We start from the raw sequence: 17,703 nt of genomic DNA, 5'->3' as shown, positions 1-17,703 counted from the left end.
TACCTGCTCTCCTGCTTTTGGCTGCAGCCCTGCTTAGATGCTCCAGGAGCAGCGGAGCATCCGGGCGACAAGCTTGAAAGCAGCCTGGGATCCCAAAGGAGACTCCGAGCTGCCGGAACAATGCGCCCGGCCGGCCGCCACCCACCGGCGCCGCGCCTCCATCTGCTCCTCTCCTCCCCCAGCGTGGGGTCTGCGCTGGGGGATTTATTGTTGTTATTTAACCGAAGTGTGCTTGGAAGGTCAAGTTTAGGAGCAGACTTACCTGGAGCTGCAGCCGGGGGTCAAGTCAGCTCGCCCCTAGGGCTCTTCTTGCTTCTGGCTCCTCTGGAAACCGACTCTTATGCTCACAAGCTGGGGAAAAAAAAAAAAAAAGCATCAGCAGCTGAAAAGCCAGCTGGTTATTAAAAGTGGTGGGGGTTATGGGAAACGAAATCAAAATCGAAAGTGATAATTGTTTGTTTCTTTTTTTAATGGAGGCAGGAATCTGGATGAATTCCAGGAAAGACAGGGAGACAAGTGTTCCTCCAGGCCTGGCTGGGTAAGCACAACTTTGTCCCTCCTCCACAGCTGGTTTGAAGGAGATGCAAGTAATGGTAGGATGAGAGTTCAGCAGTCTGTCTTTCTGGGGTGTTTTGTGAGAGAGGGAGTTTATTAGTTTTTCTTCACTTGAAAAATGTTTCATTTTTTCCCCTTTCTCTTTCCTTTTTAAAAAGTGTTTTAATTCGGTGATCTTTTTCTTCATTAGCTAAATAAATATGTGTGTATAAAATCCTCAATTTTATAGCCCAGACACATTCAATAATTTTTTAAATTGAAGAATAATTGCTTTACACTGTTGTGCTGGTTTCTGCCACGCAATAACACAAATCAGCCATAATTTTATGTATATCCCCTCCCTCTTGAGCTTCACTATTCTTTTGTTAGAGTTTTCCTCTTTTCTTTTACTAGTGTGGAGCCAGATTTGGAGGTTAGGGGTTGATTCAGATTCCTTCCATTCTTTTCTGTATCCTTTAAGGCGTTGTACTAACCTGTAAGTTGAAAGCTTGACTGCTGCTGTTAGGGAACCAGGTTCTTTTGCCCAAGGGGCTGCAAACAAAAACACTGAGAGCAGGAGATTTGCAGCAGAGAGTTTATTTGTGATGCAACCCAGTAAGGCTGAAAGGGCTGTGATGACACTAGGTCCCCTATGTGGCAGGCGGGTCTATTCTCACTCTGATCAGCTATATTGGTTTTCAAACAAGCTCTTCTCTTATCTACTCATTCTGTAAGATGAGCTCAAGAATTTCCCTTACTCTGCAGTTTCTGTTTCAGGTTTTTACCCTATGAAGCTGGGTTTCACTATCCCATTTGTATTTCAGATGGAAGTGAGGGAAAGGAAGGACAGGCAGAATATAATCTCAAAGTTCTATGGCCAAACTTTCCCAAGAGGAAGTGCTTTCACACATATTCCCTATGCAGACTTCTTTAGCTGAAAAAGCAGCTAGAAAAGTATAAAACTCCTTAGCCAGATTGCCGTATGCTTATTTTGTAAAATAGAATGAATGAGACCATATTTGGAGCTGCAAAGCATGTTATAACTCTAAAGGTGTATACTACAATATCAGGGTCAGATTTTTCTAGAATTCTGAGACTTCCCTTGGTAGATTCAAGACTTGAACCCAAACTGGGAAAACTACTGTGGCTCTGTAATCCCTGAGCCACTGAGATGGATTTAGGGGGAAACTGAGCACATAACCTAAAGCCAAATAAAGTTAATCTTTTCTCAGTTACCTGGATCCCAGATATTTCTCTCTTTTCCTCTCTCACTGTTGGTCTTGTTCTGGATCTCTTGATCTATTCTCTTCTGTTTTCATGAACTTTTTGTTTTTGTCAATGTGAGTATAAAGATATATGTTTCAAAATGAAGACCGTAAGGCCACTTAGATATGTTTGCCTCTGAAACATGATATATATTATACATATTATAAACATGATATATATTATTACTTACAAATATATTTGGAGTTTTATTTTCAGTTTCCATGGTTTGTCACTGCTTCAGGAAAAGTCCTTTTAAAATTATATCCCATAGATATAAAAGACAAAAGTATACTATTTTGGAAAAGTAAGAATAATTACTTAAGTAAGTAAGAATGGCATCACCAACTCAATGGACATGAATTTGAGTGAACTTCGGTAGTTGGTGATGGACAGGGAGGTCTGGTGTGCTGCGGTTCATGGGGTCGCCAAGAGTCGGACACAGCTGAACCACTGAACTGAATAATGATTAAAATGTGTTCCTAAATGGAAGACTTTGGCCACCTGATGTTGAGAGAGTCATTTTCTAGGCAGATTGATAAGAAGTCTTGGGGTCCCCAAGGAGAGAGGGGTCTTGAATTCTCAAGGAGGAAGAAAGGACAAACTTCTTTCCTCCTCTACATTCCTTAGGATTATATAATGTATTCTGCCTGAGGACAGTGTCTGGATTAAACCTTCTGGCTAATTCTGTAAATCATGGGAGTAGACCTGCTCTTTACAAGGATTATAACTATAATGTTTTCTGCCTGAGGACAGTCTCTGGATTAAACCTTCTGGCTAATTCTGTAAATTATGGGAGTAGACCTGTTCTTTAAAGGATTATATAACAATAATGTATTCTGCCTGAAGACAGTCTCTGGATTAAACCTTCTGGCTAATTCTATTATCTTAAAATGTAAATTATGGGAGTAGGTCTGGTGAGGTCTTTACAACCTCCAGACATTCTTTGGATTCATTGGAGAGTAAAAGGTCACTTTTCATACCAATCCCAAAGAAAGGCAATGCCAGAGAATGCTCAAACTACCACACAATTGCACTCATCTCACATGCTAATAAAGTAATGCTCAAAATTCTCCAAGCCAGGCTTCAGCAATACGTGAACCATGAACTTCCTGATTTTTAAGCTGGTTTTAGAAAAGGCAGAAGAACCAGAGATCAAATTGTCAACATCTGCTGGATCATGGAAAAAGCAAGAGAGTTCCAGAAAAACATCTATTTCTGCTTTATTGACTATGCCAAAGCCTTTGACTGTGTGGATCACAATCAACTGTGGAAAATTCTGAAAGAGATGGGAATACCAGACCACCTGACCTGCCTCTTGAGAAATCTGTATGCAGGTCAGGAAGCAACAGCTAGAACTGGACATGGAACAACAGACTGGTTCCAAATTGGGAAAGGAGTATGTCAAGGCTGTATATTGTCACCCTGCTTATTTAACTTCTATGCAGAGTACATCATGAGAAATGCTGGACTGGAAGAAACACAAGCTGGAATCAAGATTGCCGGGAGAAATATCAATAACGTCAGATATACAGATGACACCATTCTTATGGCAGAAAGTGAAGAGGAACTAAAAAGCCTCTTGATGAAAGTGAAAGAGGAGAGTGAAAAAGTTGGCTTAAAACTCAACATTCAGAAAACGAAGATCATGGCATCTGGTCCCATCACTTCATGGGAAATAGATGGGTAAACAGTGGAAACAGTGTCAGACTTTATTTTTTTGGGTTCCAAAATCACCGCAGATGGTGACTGCAGCCATGAGATTTAAAGACGCTTACTCCTTAGAAGAAAAGTTATGACCAACCTGGATACCATATTCAAAAGCAGACACATTACTTTGCCGACTAAGGTCTGTCTAGTCAAGGCTATGGTTTTCTCAGTGGTCATGTATGGATGTGAAAGTTGGACTGTGAAGAAAGCTGAGTGCCGAAGAATTGATGCTTTTGACCTGTGGTGTTGGAGAAGACTCTTGAGAGTCCCTTGGACTGCAAGGAGATCCAACCAGTCCATTCTGAAGATCAACCCTGGGATTCCTTTGGAAGGAATGATGCTGAAGCTGAAACTCCAGTACTTTGGCCACCTCATGCAAAGAGTTGACTCATTGGAAAAGACTCTGATGCTGGGAGGGATTGGGGGCAGGAAGAGAAGGGGACGACAGAGGATGAGATGGCTGGATGGCATCACTGACTCGATGGACGCGAGTCTGAGAGAACTCTGGGAGTTGGTGATGGACAGGGAGGCCTGGCCTGCTGCAATTCATGGGGTTGCGAAGAGTCGGAAACGACTGAGTGACTGAACTGAACTGAAGACACCGCCAGGCCTGCACACAGAACAAAGGACTGAACAGAACTAGCCGGCTGCAGACCATCCCCCTCCAGTGACAGGCAGCCAGAGCCGGAATGGGGCAATTGCAGGGCCTGAGAGACATTATCTACCAAACTGCCAGCAGGCTTCTTTGCTAACTAAGACTTCTTTGGGTTCTGGACGGTCAACATCCACCTGAGAAGGTGTGCCAGTTGTACACCCAGAAACCGAGCGGCAGAGACAGGGGAGGTGATAAGTCACAGTGACCATGCTCACCAAACACCTCATCACATAAGCTGCTTGGACCTGGGAAGGGCACAAAATGCAGGCCCAACCGAGTCTGCACCTCTGAGGACTACCCAAGTGCCTGAACCTGAGTGGCTTAGACCTGGGAGGTGCATGCAGCCCAGGGCTGGCCTCCAATGATTCCTGGCAGAGCAACCTAGAGCCTGAGCTGTGTGGGCAGGGAGGGCACTTGCGCCTGGAGCCAGGGCAGGCCTAGAGTGGCTGAGACACTGCGAGCACATGCTAGTGTTATTTGTTTACAGCGTCCCTCCCTCCCCACAGCGTGAATAACTTTTATTTTTAATGTGAATAGCTATAAGCAAGAGAAATTGTGGAGTTTATATCTTAGACCAAATAATGCTTTGTGTAAGTCAATGAGTCTACAAAGATTTTGTATTTTAACCCAAAGTATACTGAGGGACCAAAACCAAGAAGCTTTTAACTTCAAAAGTAAGCACTTGGAGGGACTTTCCCAGCAGTCCAGTGGTTAAGACTCCCTGTTCCCAATGCAAGAGACAGGGGTTCCTTGGTCCAGGAACTAAGATCCCCACGTGCTGCATGGCATGGCCTCATAAATAAATAAATATAAAACAACAGAAAGCCATAAAAATGAAACTAAACAAATAGAAAATAACAGTGCTAATAGAAGGCAGAAGATGACCAACAAGTTTCCAAAGGTGACTGTTCAGAATTATCTGATGCCTATGTCAGAAGCTTTCTCTATCTCCTTTATACTTTAATAAAACTTTATTACACAAAAGCTCTGAACGATCAAGGCTCATCTCTGGCCCCAGATTGAATTCTCATCCTCTGGGGGCCAAGAATCCCCGCATTGTGATTCAACAACCTTTCAGTGTGAAGAGCTGACTCATTTGAAAAGACCCTGATGCTGGGAAAGATTGAGGGCAGGAGGAGAAGGGGACGACAGAGGATGAGAAGGTTGGCTGGCATCACTGACTCAATGGATGTGAGTTTGGGACTCTTGAGAGTCCCATGGACTGCAAGGAGATCCAACCAGTCCATTCTAAAGGAGATCAGTCCAGGGATTTCTTTGGAAGGAATGACGCTGAAGCTGAAACTCTAGTACTTTGGCCATCTCATGTGAAGAGTTGACTCACTGGAAAAGACTCTGATGCTGGAAGGGATTTGGGGCAGGAAGAAAAGGGGACAACAGAGGATGAGATGGCTGGATGGCATCATGGACTCGATGGACGTGAGTCGGAGTGAACTCTGGGAGTTGGTGATGGACAGGGAAGCCTGGCGTGCTGCATTTCATGGGGTCGCAAAGAGTCAGACATGACTGAGTGAATGAACTGAAATGAACTGAATGTCCCTTCACCATGACAAGGCTGTGATCCATGTAGGGTATTGGGGTCATTAGGAGGATTACATATCTCATAATGCTTACCATACTCTTAAACTTATAAAAGCATGTAATCAATCATATATAATTTTACAATTGTGTGTCTCTGAAGACTGAGAGGGTAATTTCTGAATGAAAGGGGAGAGTTGGCTTTGGCCTGAGAAAGTGACACTTCCTTCCCTGGTTGCACCAATGGGAGGACACAGCCCAAGAGGAAGATGAGCAGGCTGGGAGGCCCAAGCAGTAACAACTGAGAGGGAGCACAGCAACGGGGGAAGAGTCGGGCTGGAGGAGCTGAAAGCTGCCCCGAGGTGTCCAAGTACAGGTTCTGGAGTTGGGCTGCCAGGGTTCCAACCTGAGGGTTCAAGTCACTTATTGTCTGTTGAAACCTTGAAGAAGGAACTTACGTGCAAAGCCTCCATTTTCTTACCAGTGTTATAGGAAAAACAGTAATTCCTGCCTGATTCATTACTATACAAATGGTAAGATATAAGTTCTCAGAAAGTTTTTAAAACTTTTCCTGCATTAATGTATGGCTTTAACAGTAAATAAGTTGGACAATATGTTAGAATGTGTTGGTGGATTCTGTAAGTTGCAATTTGCCAAGAAATATAAGTTATCTAAAATCTTTCAGTCAGGAAAAAACATGAATTTGCTCAAAGGAATTCCACTCTAAAATTTCTCCTTCTCTCACTCTCTCTTGCTTTTTTTTTCTACAGTGGATTGGGAGCAGAGATAGAGCAGTAAAATGACCTTTTACTGCTGTGTTATGTGAAAGCTAATAAAAGGAAACCAGTCAAATGGAATCAGCAGGCCAGAAAGAAGAGCTCTCACACAGTACCACTGGAGATCAGTTATGAAAATTGACAATCACAAACCCAAGGAAAAAAATCTTCAACAGGAGATTCTCCAGTGAGAGATCCCAACAGGAAAAAGTATACCTCACATCTCCTAGAAGAACCCAGGAGTACCCCAGCAAATCCAGCCAAGGAAAAAGGGTCATTACCTTAAACTCTCACTTTTCTCCAATGCACTTTCTTTTAAAACAATCCTTCCCAACTTACTACTTTTCTCTATAAAATAAGACAGAGAAACTTCCTCTTTTTCTTGGTTGAATTTGCCACATGTCTTTTGCTACAGCTTGCTAGTCTCAAATGACAATTCCTCTACTATTCCCGAGTAAACCCATTTTTACTTGAAAAATCACTCTTTTTAAGGTGAACAGTTTTAAGCAACAGGAATAGTAGCATTCACTTCTGAGTCAGAATATTGATAAAGCTTTGGTAGGAGTTCATAAGTTTACCATGTATTTTTTTTAATTAAAAATATTCTGAGGTTTCCAAGCAAGAAACCTCAAAACGAAATAACTAGAATGAAATAGTGTTACTAGATGGCAGAAGATGATGAACAGTTTCCAATGGTTACTATTCAGTAGAGTTAGCTGAAGTGATAGTTAAAAGTACCCCACACTCTGTATTTTCAGCAAGCATCAGAAGTTATAAGAGGCAGTATTTGCATGGGCCAGGTATTTTTAAAAAATGCATGGTAAATAAACATGAATAGGCTTACAGTATTTTTTTTATTAAGAATGAGATTAAATTATTTCAAATAATACAGTTTTGTATTATTCAGAATATTGAATGTTAAGAAAAAAAAATCCACTGTTAATGTGTTACGATTTAAATTATCTGTGGACGACCACCAGTGCCCAGCGGGGTGCTGTCACGATGGAGGGGGCTGGAGGAGGAGACTGCACCCAGGGCTTCTGTGAGGGAGCTGGGAGTTTGGGCCCTCAGTCCTAAAATAGACTTCAGCCCCTTTTTCTCAGAAGATGAAGCATACTCTCCTCCTTGTCCCTTGTGGATTTTTTGCTCCAGCCCTGCTTAAGGGGTTCACTTGTACAACAAGGAGATCAAACCAGTCAATCCTAAAGGAATTCAATTCTGAATATTCATTGCTGAAGTTAAAGCTCCAATATTTTGGCTACCTGATGTGAAGAACCAACATAATGGAAAAGACCCTGATGCTGGGAAAAATTGAGGGCAGAAGCAGACAGGGTGACAGAGGATGAAATGGTTGGATGGCATCATGGACTCAATGGACATGAGTTTGAGCAAACTCCAGGAGGTAGTGGAGGCTGGGGTGCTGCAGCCCTTGGGGTCGCAAAGAGTCAGACACCATCTTAGCAGCTGAACAACAGCAACTGCTACATGCTCCAGGAGGAGCAGAGCATCAGGGTGACATGCCTTAAAGCCACCCAACTCTGGGCTGCTTGAGCTAATCTCTGACCCTACGGGGCCATCCTCCCCTCCCCTCCCCCAGGATAGGGCCTGCACTGGGGGATTTTATTGTGGTTATTTAACAGAAGAGTGCTTGGAAGGTCAAGCTTAGGAGCAAACTTACATGGAGCAGACGATGCAGCCGGGAGTCAAGTCAGCTGCTCTGAATCACCCCTAGGGCTCCTCTTGCCTCTGGCTCCTCTGGAAACTGCTCTTATATTCAGAAGCTGAAAAGCCAGTTGGTTATTAAAAGTCATCCGGTATGGGTGGGGTTTATGAGAATCGAAATTGAAAGGACAGGACTTGTATTTTTTTTTTCCTTTCCTGGAAGCAGTAACCTAGATGCCTTCCAGGAAAGCCAGGGAGACAAAGGTTCTTCCCTGCCTGGCTGGGTAAACCCAACTTCATCCCTCCTCCACATGTGACTTAGGCATTCCTGACCCCACAGTGAATGGGACCCAAATAATGGTTGGATGAGAGTTCAACAGCCTGTCTCTCACGGGTGTTTTTGTGAAAGAAGGGGTTTGTTTATTAATTTTTCTTCAGTTGAAAAGTATTTGATTCGTTTGTTTTTCCCTCCTTTCGTTTTTAAAAAAGTATATTCTTTTTAACTCTGTGATTTCTTTCTTCACTGGAGAAGGAAATGGCAACCCACTCCAGTGTTCTTGCCTGGAGAATTCCATGGACAGAGGAACCTGTGTATTTAATCCTTGATTTTATAGCCCAGAAATATTCACTTTTTTCTTTTTTTCTGTTCTTTTACTAAGGTGGATCCACCTTTGGGGTTTGGGGGTTGATTCAGATTTCTTCCATTCTTTTCTGTATCCTAATGTGTTGTACTAACCTGCAAGTGAAAAGTTTGACTGCTGCTGTTAGGGAACCAGGTTCTTTATCCCAAGGAGCTACAAGCCAAAACACTGAGACACCAAGGTTTGCAGCAGAGGCAACCCAGTAAGGAGGCAAGAGAACAAGTCTCAGGTCTGCCTCCCAGGAAGACAGGTGCTTAGAATATTAATAGGAGCAAGAAGCAGAATGGTCTTAGGTCTTAGAGAAAGGTGATTGATGGTAAGGAAAAGTGAGATAATTGATGTTCTGTACATGTTTATCATGGTTACATGCTTCTTCATGGGACACGTGCAAATACAGAGGATTTGGTGTGAAACAGGTTGGTGAATTTGGGGCTGTGATGACAGTGGGTCACCTATGGGACAAGCTGGTCTCTTCTGCACAGATTCTGATGAGCTGTAGTGGTTTGACCTAGTACCAGCCAGTTTTGTTGTGTTACAATAGGAGTTTTCAAACAACCTGTTCCCTTATCTGCTGTTCTGTAAAAGGAACTCAAGAGTTACACTTAGTCACCAGTTTCTGTTACACGCTTTTAACCCTGTGAATCAGGGTTTGGCTATCCCATCTGTATTTCAGATGGCAATGAGGAGAAAGGAAGGACAGGCAGAATGTAGTCTCAAAGCCCTATGGCCAAGACTCCCCAGGAGCAAGTGCTTTGGCACATATTCCCTATGCAGACTTCTCTAGTTGCAAAATCAGCTAGAATAGTATAAAAATCCTTAGTCTGATTGCCATATGCTTATTTTGTAAAATAAAATGATACCATATTTGGAGCTGCAGAGCATGTTGTAACTGTAAAGGTGTATGTTACAATAGATCCAACCAGTCCGTTGTGAAGGAGATCAATGATGCTAAAGTGAAACTCCAGTACTTTGGCCACCTCATGCGAAGATTTGACTCATTGGAAAAGACTCTGAAGCTGGGAGAGATTGGGGGCAGGAGGAGAAGGGGATGACCGAGGATGAGATGGCTGGATGGCGTCACTGACTCGATGGACGTGAGTCTGAGTGAACTCCGGGAGATGGTGATGAACAGGGAGGACTGGCTGCTGCGATTCATGGGGTCCCAAAGAGTCGGACACGACTGAGCGACTGAACTGAACTGAACTGAAAAGGAAAGGAGAAAAGGAAAGATATAAGCATCTGAATGCAGAGTTCCAAAGAATAGCAAGGAGAGATAAGAAAGCCTTCTTCAGTGAGCAATGCAAAGAAATAGAGGAAAACAACAGAATGAGAAAGACTAGAGATCTCTTCAAAAAAATTAGAGATACCAAGGGAACATTTCATGCAAACATGGGCTCTATCAAGGACAGAAATGGTATGGAACTAACAGAAGCAGAAGATATTAAGAAGAGGTGGCAAGAATACACGGAAGAACTGTAAAAGAGATCTTCACGACCCAGATAATCATGAAGATGTGATCACTAATCTAGAGCAAGACATTGTGGAATGTGAAGTCAAGTGGGCCTTAGAAAGCATCACTATGAACAAAGCTAGTGGAGGTGATGGAATTCCAGTTGAGCTGTTTCAGATCCTGAAAGATGATGCTTTGTAAGTGCTGCACTCAATATGCCAGGAAATTTGGAAAACTCAGCAGTGGCACAGGACTGGAAAACATCATTTTCATTCCAATCCCAAAAAAAGGCAATACCAAAGAATGCTCAAACTACCACACAGTTGCACTCATCTCACATGCTAGTAAAGTAATGCTCAAAATTCTCCAAGCCAGGCTTTAGTAATACGTGACCTGTGGACTTCCTGATGTTCAAGCTGGTTTTAGAAAAGGCAGAGGAACCAGAGATCAAATTGCCAACATCTGCTGGATCATGGAAAGAGCAAGAGAGTTCCAGAAAAACATCTATTTCTGCTTTATTGACTATGCCAAAGCCTTTGACTGTGTGGATCACAATAAACTGTGGAAAATTCTGAAAGAGATGGGAATACCAGATCACCTAACCTGCCTCTTGAGAAATCTGTATGCAGGTCAGGAAGCAACAGTTAGAACTGGATGTGGAACAACAGACTTGTTCCAAATAGGAAAAGGAGTATGTCAAGGCTGTATATTGTCACCCAGCTTATTTAACTTATATGCAGAGTACATCATGAGAAGTGCTGGACTGGAAGAAACACAAGCTGGAATCAAGATTGCTGGGAGAAATATCAATAACCTCAGATATGCAGATGAAACCACCCTTATGGCAGAAAGTGAAGAGGAGCTAAAAGGCTCTTGATGAAAGTGAAAGAGGAGAGTGAAAAAGTTGGCTTAAAATTCAACATTCAGAAAATGAAGATCATGGCATCTGGTCCCATCACTTCATGGGAAATAGATGGGGAAACAGTGGAAACAGTGTCAGACTTTATTTTTTTGGGCTCCAAAATCCCTGCAGATGGTGACTGTAGCCATGAAATTAAAAGACACTTACTCCTTGGAAGAGAAGTTATGAGCAACATAGATAGAATATTCAAAAGCAGAGACATTAGTTTGACGACCAAGGTCTGTCTAGTCAAGGCTATGGTTTTTCCTGTGGTCATGTATGGATGTGAGAGTTGGACTGTGAAGAAGGCTGAGTGCTGAAGAATTGATGCGTTTGAACTGTGGTGTTGGAGAAGACCCTTGAGAGTCCCTTGGACTGCAAGGAGATCCAACCAGTCCATTCTGAAGGAGATCAGCCCTGGGATTTCTTTGGAAGGAATGATGCTAAAGGTGAAACTCCAGTACTTTGGCCACCTCATGTGAAGCATTGACTCATTGGAAAAGCCTCTGATTTGGGGAGGGATTGGGGGCAGGAGAAGAAGGGGACAACAGAGGATGAGATGGCTGGATGGCATCACGGACTCGATGGACGTGAGTCTGAGTGAACTCCGGGAGATGGTGATGGACAGGGAGGCCTGGCGTGCTGCGATTCATGGGGTCGCAAAGAGTCGGACACAACTGAGTGACTGAACTGAACTGAATGAAGATGATGGTGACCTCCTTCATGAGGTCGCCTGCAGGCACTGTTGTATTCAGTGTTCATGACTCTACATCAGGCCACTCTCAACCTACCCTTCTGCCAGAGACTCCTGGACACTTACAGGCAAGTCTGGGTCAGTCTCTTGAGTCAGTGCTCCTTTCTCCCAGGTCATGGTGCACACAAGGTTTTGTTTGTGCCCTCCAGGAGTCTGTTTCCCCAGTGTTGTGTAACTGCTGTAATCAAATCCCACTGTAACAGGAGGGAAAGGGGCAGGACACAACTTTTGAAAGAATGACATCACCCAAGGACACAACATACACTGATTAGAATCAAATGGAACCAAATGGCCGACAAAACTAGGTCTTGATCGTGAATCACAAGTGAAATGACACATCCAGAAATGCCATGACAGTTCCAAGGCACTGTTAAAAGATCAAGGAATAGGCAGTGGTCCAAATGCTGGAAATCTCTTCCCCTTTCCCAGAATAGTTAGAATAATCCTCACACTCATTCAGTTCGGTTCAGTTCAGTTGCTCAGTCATGTCCGACTCTTTGCGACCCCATGAATCGCAGCACGCCAGGCCTCCCTGTTCATCACCAACTCCCGGAGTTCTCTCAGACTCAGGCCCATCGAGTCAGTGATGCCATCCAGCCATCTCATCCTCTGTTGTCCCCTTCTCCTCCTGCCCCTAATCCCTCCCAGCAGCAGAGTCTTTTCCAACGAGTCAGCTCTTCACATGAGGTGGACAAAGTACTGGAGTTTCAGCTTTAGCATCATTTCTTCCAAAGAAATCCCAGGGCTGATCTTCTTCAGAATGGACTGGTTGGATCTCCCTGCAGTATAAGGGACTCTCAAGGGTCTTCTCCAACACCACATTTCAAAAGCATCAATTCTTCGGTGCTCAGCCTTTTTCACAGTCCAACTCTCATATCCATACATGACTACTGGAAAAACCATACCCTTAATTAGATGGACCTTTGTTGGAAAGTAATGTCTCTGCTTTTTAATATGCTGTCTAGGTCGGTCATAACTTTTCTTCCAAGGAGTAAGTGTCTTTTAATTTCATGGCTGCAGTCACCATCTGCAGTGATTTTGGAGCCCCAAAAAATAAAGTCTGACACTGTTTCCACTGTTTCCCCACCTATTTCCCATGAAGTGATGGGACCGGATGCCATGATCTTCGTTTTCTGAATGTTGAGCTTTAAGCTAACTTTTTCACTACCCACTTTCACTCTCATCAAGAGCATTTTGAGTTCCTCTTCACTTTCTGCCATAGGGTGGTGTCATCTGCATTAGCATGTTAAATTACCCAGTGTATGAAAACTAATCATGCAACATTTTGTAGTCTCATTCACTCTCTGCAAAGGCCCACACTCTTGTCTGTGGAGAGTGTTTCTCTCTGTATCTGAATAAATCCACTTCTTACTTATCACTTTGTCTCTCACTGAATTCTTTGTCTGATGAGACATCAAGAACCTGAGCTTCACTAGGTCCTACAACCAGGTACTGTGGGTTTTCTCTGGATTTGAGTCCCAGCCATGGGGGTTTAACTCCCAAGCAGGGATTTGGCTGGGTTTGAGTCCCAGCCACCTGGGTTCAAGTCCCAAGCAGGGTTTTGTTCTGTTCAAGTCCCAGCACATGTGTTTCATCCCAATCTGTGGTAAATGGTTTCACCACTGGCCTCCAAAGTCAAATTCCCCGGGGATTCTCAGTCCCTTTGCCAGATCCCCAGGTTTGTATACCATACTAACACTAAACAAAGAAAACTGTGGAAGACAGACAGAGTAGACTTCAGAACAAGAAAATGATCATGGATAAAGAGGGCAATTGCATAGGAATAAAAGGGTTAGATTTCCCAGAAGATATAACATCCCTCAGTGTGTTTGTGCTACTCAAAGTTGTGCATGTAAGAATTAGTTTGTTAGCTGAAATTATGAGACTTTTATTATTACTTAAGCTGATAGGGAAGAGATGCAAGCAACCAGGGTGTTTTAAGGTCTGCCTAGGTATGTCAGAAACTCACATTTGGGCCAGGCTCTACTTAAAATGATTTTGTCACAATGATCAGGTGTTTCATGATCTCAAGAGACCAACAGCACTCAGAGGGTTTTGACAGTCCATTTTTCTCTCCTCACAGACCATGTTAACCAGTATGTACATGTTCCCATACTTAATTAACCATGTGACAACTGAGAAGATTAATTTCCCTGTGCCTCATATTTCTCTGCTATAAACTGGTGATGCTAAAGGTAAAAATCAGTCTGTTGTTAGTGTCATTAGGATAATTAAATACCTCATAATACTTATAATATTCATAACATTATGCTGGTTCACAGTAAATCCTATATAACTATTGCTTTACAATTGAGTCCTCAAGAAGGGGAAGATAATTTTTGAGTGAAAGTGGAGGATTGGCTCTGGCCTGAAACAGTGACACTTTCCTCCTTGGTTGCAAGCAAGTGGGAGGACACAGCCCAAGAGGAAGATGAGCAGGCTGGGGAGATCCAGTGGGAACAGCTGAGAGGGAGGATGGTGATGGTTGAGAGTAGGGCTGGAGAAGCTCAGACCTGCCTGGCCAAGTCCAAGTCCTAGTTCTGGAGTTGGGCTGCCAGGGTTCAAATCAGAGGGTTCATGTGACTTGTTTGCTGTTGAGACCTTATAAAAGAAACTTAACTCTGGAAGCCTCCATTTTCTATCAATGTTGTAGGAGAAAGAATCATTCCTACCTGATTCATTGCTGTACAGCTGATAACATATAGGCTTTCTGAAAATTTTAAGAAAATTTCCTGCATTAATGTACTGTTTTAACGATGAACATGTTAGAAGATGTAATAATCTGTTAACGTTTCCTGTAAGTTGTAAATAATCAAGGTATCTAAAACCTTTAAAAAAAAACAGGAATATTTTCAGCAGAATTCCTCTCTAACATGTGCCTTTCCCCCCCCCCCCCCCCCCCATAGTAGATTGGCACCCCACTCCAGTCCTCTTGCCTGGAAAGTCCCATGGATGGAGGAGCCTGGTGGGCTGCAGTCCATAGGGTTGCTAAGAGTTGGAAAGCACTGAGCGACTTCACTTTCACTTTTCACTTTCATGCATTAGAGAAGGAAATGGCAACCCACTCCAGTGTTCTTGCCTGGAGAATCCCAGGGACGGTGGAGCCTGGTGGGCTGCTGTCTATGGGGCCGCACAGAGTTGAACACGACTGAAGCAATTTAGCAGCAGCATAGTAGATTGGGAGCAGAGATGGGAGAACAAAATGACTTTTTACTTCCATGTTACGTGAAACTTAATAAAGGGAAACGTCACTTAAATGGAGTCAGCATGCCAGAAAGGACAGCTCTCATGCAGTATGACTGAAGGTAAGTTATAAGGAAAACTGTCAATTACAGACCCCAAGGAAAAAATCTTCACCAAGGGAGTCATCAATGACAGTCCCCAACAGGAAAAGATGGACACTGCATCTCCTAGAATAATTGTCTCCCCCAGCAATTCAGCGAACGAGGATGGGTCATCACCCTGACCTCTTATTTTTTTACTAGTGAACTTGTTTTCAAAATCATCTTTCCCAACTCCTTCCTTTTCTCAATAAAATAATGCTCTTTCTTTGTGAGATTTGCCCATGGCTTTCCTGTAGCTTGCTACTCCTGAATTACAATTCCTCTGCTATTCTTGAATAAATCCACTTTTACTTGAAAAATAACTGTTTAATTTTTAAGGTGAGCAGTCATAAGCAAAAGGAATTGTAGGCTTTCTTTCTGAGATTAAATACTGATAAAGTTTTGTGTAAGAGTCCATGAGTTTGCAATGTATTTTTTAAAATTCAAAGTATACTGAGGTACCCAAACCTAGAAACTTTTCACTTTAAAACTAACCAAGTAGAATGAAATCATGTTACTACACAGCAGATGACTAACGTTCTCCAAAGGCTACTGTTCAGGAGACTTATCTGAAGTAATGGTTAAAAGTACTCTAATCCTTCTATTTTCAGGAAATACCAAAAGTGATTCTGAGGCAGTTCTTATATGGGAAAGGTATTAAAAACAGTGCATGATAAATCAACACGATTAGACCTTAAAGCTATCATTTATAGTTGATTAATGAGACTAAGATTGAATTATTCCATATAATACAGTTTCATAGTATGTGGAATATTTAATATTTTTTTAAAACTTTTTATTTTATCTTGGAGTACAGCTGATTAACAATGTTGTAATAGTTTCAGGTGGACAGTGAAGGAATTCTGTCATACATATTCTTCCACAAACTTCCATCCCATCTAGGCTGCCTCGTAATGTTGAGGAGAGTTTCATGTGCTATATAGTAAGACTTCACTGGTTATCCATTTTAAATATTGCATTGAGTACATGTCAGTCCCAAACTCCTTAACTATCCATTCTTCCCATCCTTCCCCCATGGATTGTTAAATATTTTTAACACAAAAATAATCTTGTTTGTCTCTTAGAGTTTACATAATCTGTATAATATGGGACTTCCACTCTCTCTGCTTTTTTCAATGCCCAGAATTGTACAGTCAGGATGCAGTCAGAGTCGGGGAGGTAAGGGCAGGGGAAACAGCCCCAACCAGTGCCTCTGTGAAGAGGTAGGTGTTGGGTCATGCATTCCTAGGAAGGACTTCAGCCCCCTTACCTCAGAAGAGTTAAGATGCACACTTCCTTATTCCATGGTGGGCTCCTTTCTGCACTCTTGGATGGATGCTGGAGGAGGAGCATCCATCCAGGACACGGTGCACAGGCTGCTGCCTCCCAGCTGCCTCAGGTCCAAACCGAGATGCTGAGCCGCAGGAGGAAATCTCCCTGCAGGCTGCTTATCCTTTGTTCCCTCCACACTCTCCTGCCTCCCCTCCCAAAGTGTGGGCACTATTCTGGGTATTTATTGCTCTTTCTAGTCAACCAAAAAGTGTTTTTAAGTAAATTTTAGGAGTGTACTTATTTTGTGTGTATTCTGCAGCCAGGAAACAATTTCTCAGCTGTCCTTGCTTGTTTCCTGAGGCCCTCCTGTGTTTGGTTTTGAGAAAACGCTTCTCTTTTGAAACAGAAAATGGAGCAGGATGTTACACCCATCCTGTTATGGGTTGAGATGATAAAAAGAGAAGAAAGAAAGTGATGTGAAAGTTGCTCAATCATGTCCAACTCTTTGTGATCCCATGGAATATACAGTCCATGGAATTCTCCAGCCAGAATACTGGAGTGGGTAGCCTATCCCTTCTCCAGCAGATCTTTCCAATCCATGAATAGAACAGGGGTCTCCCGCATTGCTAGCAGATTCTTTACCAACTGAACTATCATGGAAGCCCCCAAAGGAGAGGAAATCAAGTCTAAATCACATGACCTTTTCTGGAGAGGTGAGTTGTTAGATTTTCTTTCTTTCCCTTTTATTCTTTGACAGGAAATGAGATGAGATGGGAGTAACGAAATCACTTCCTTTACACTCAAGTTCACAAACCCACCTTCAGTCTTCCTCCCCAGTTGGATTTTGAGGGTCTTTTGTTTACATATGCACTGAAAAATTTTTCTCCTAGATGTGTGAAAAATACTGGTATTTTGATACATGTCTTTTGTCTCCTTCAGTTCAGTCGCTCAGTCATATCTGACTCTTTGCAACCCTATGGACTGCAGCACACTAGGACTCCCTGACCATCACTAACTCCCAGAGTTTACTCAAACTCATGTCCATTGAGTCAGTGATGCCATCCAACCATCTCATCCTCTGTTGTCCCCTTCTCCTTCCGCCTTCAATCTTTCCCAGCATCAGGGTCTTTTCAAAGAGTCAGTTCTTTGCATCAGGTGGCCAAAGTATTGGAGTTTCAGCTTCAGCATCAGTCCCTCCAATGAATATTCAGGTCTCATTTCTTTTA

The 17,703-nt window shown here is 42.9% G+C and overlaps 1 protein-coding gene and 1 pseudogene across 1 annotated transcript in view; both read right to left on the bottom strand.

Annotated features, from left to right (window-relative positions):
- Nucleotides 1-8,193, bottom strand: part of LOC128044540 (guanylate-binding protein 7-like) — a 28,187-nt gene extending 19,994 nt beyond the window's left edge. The window contains exons 1-2 of the mRNA XM_052636815.1: nucleotides 8,153-8,193; nucleotides 263-351 (exon numbers count right to left, since the gene is read on the bottom strand). The gene's annotated coding sequence lies outside the window, so the exon portion shown is untranslated. The remainder of the gene's footprint in view (nucleotides 1-262; nucleotides 352-8,152) is intronic.
- The window catches only part of LOC128045567 (guanylate-binding protein 7-like), a 40,283-nt pseudogene continuing 22,613 nt past the window's right edge, over nucleotides 34-17,703 (bottom strand).

This window comes from Budorcas taxicolor, chromosome 3, assembly GCF_023091745.1.
Source record: "Budorcas taxicolor isolate Tak-1 chromosome 3, Takin1.1, whole genome shotgun sequence".
Classification (NCBI taxonomy): domain Eukaryota; kingdom Metazoa; phylum Chordata; class Mammalia; order Artiodactyla; family Bovidae; genus Budorcas; species Budorcas taxicolor.
Note: the sequence above shows the minus strand (reverse complement) of the source record. Positions and strands in the feature narration are given on the sequence as shown.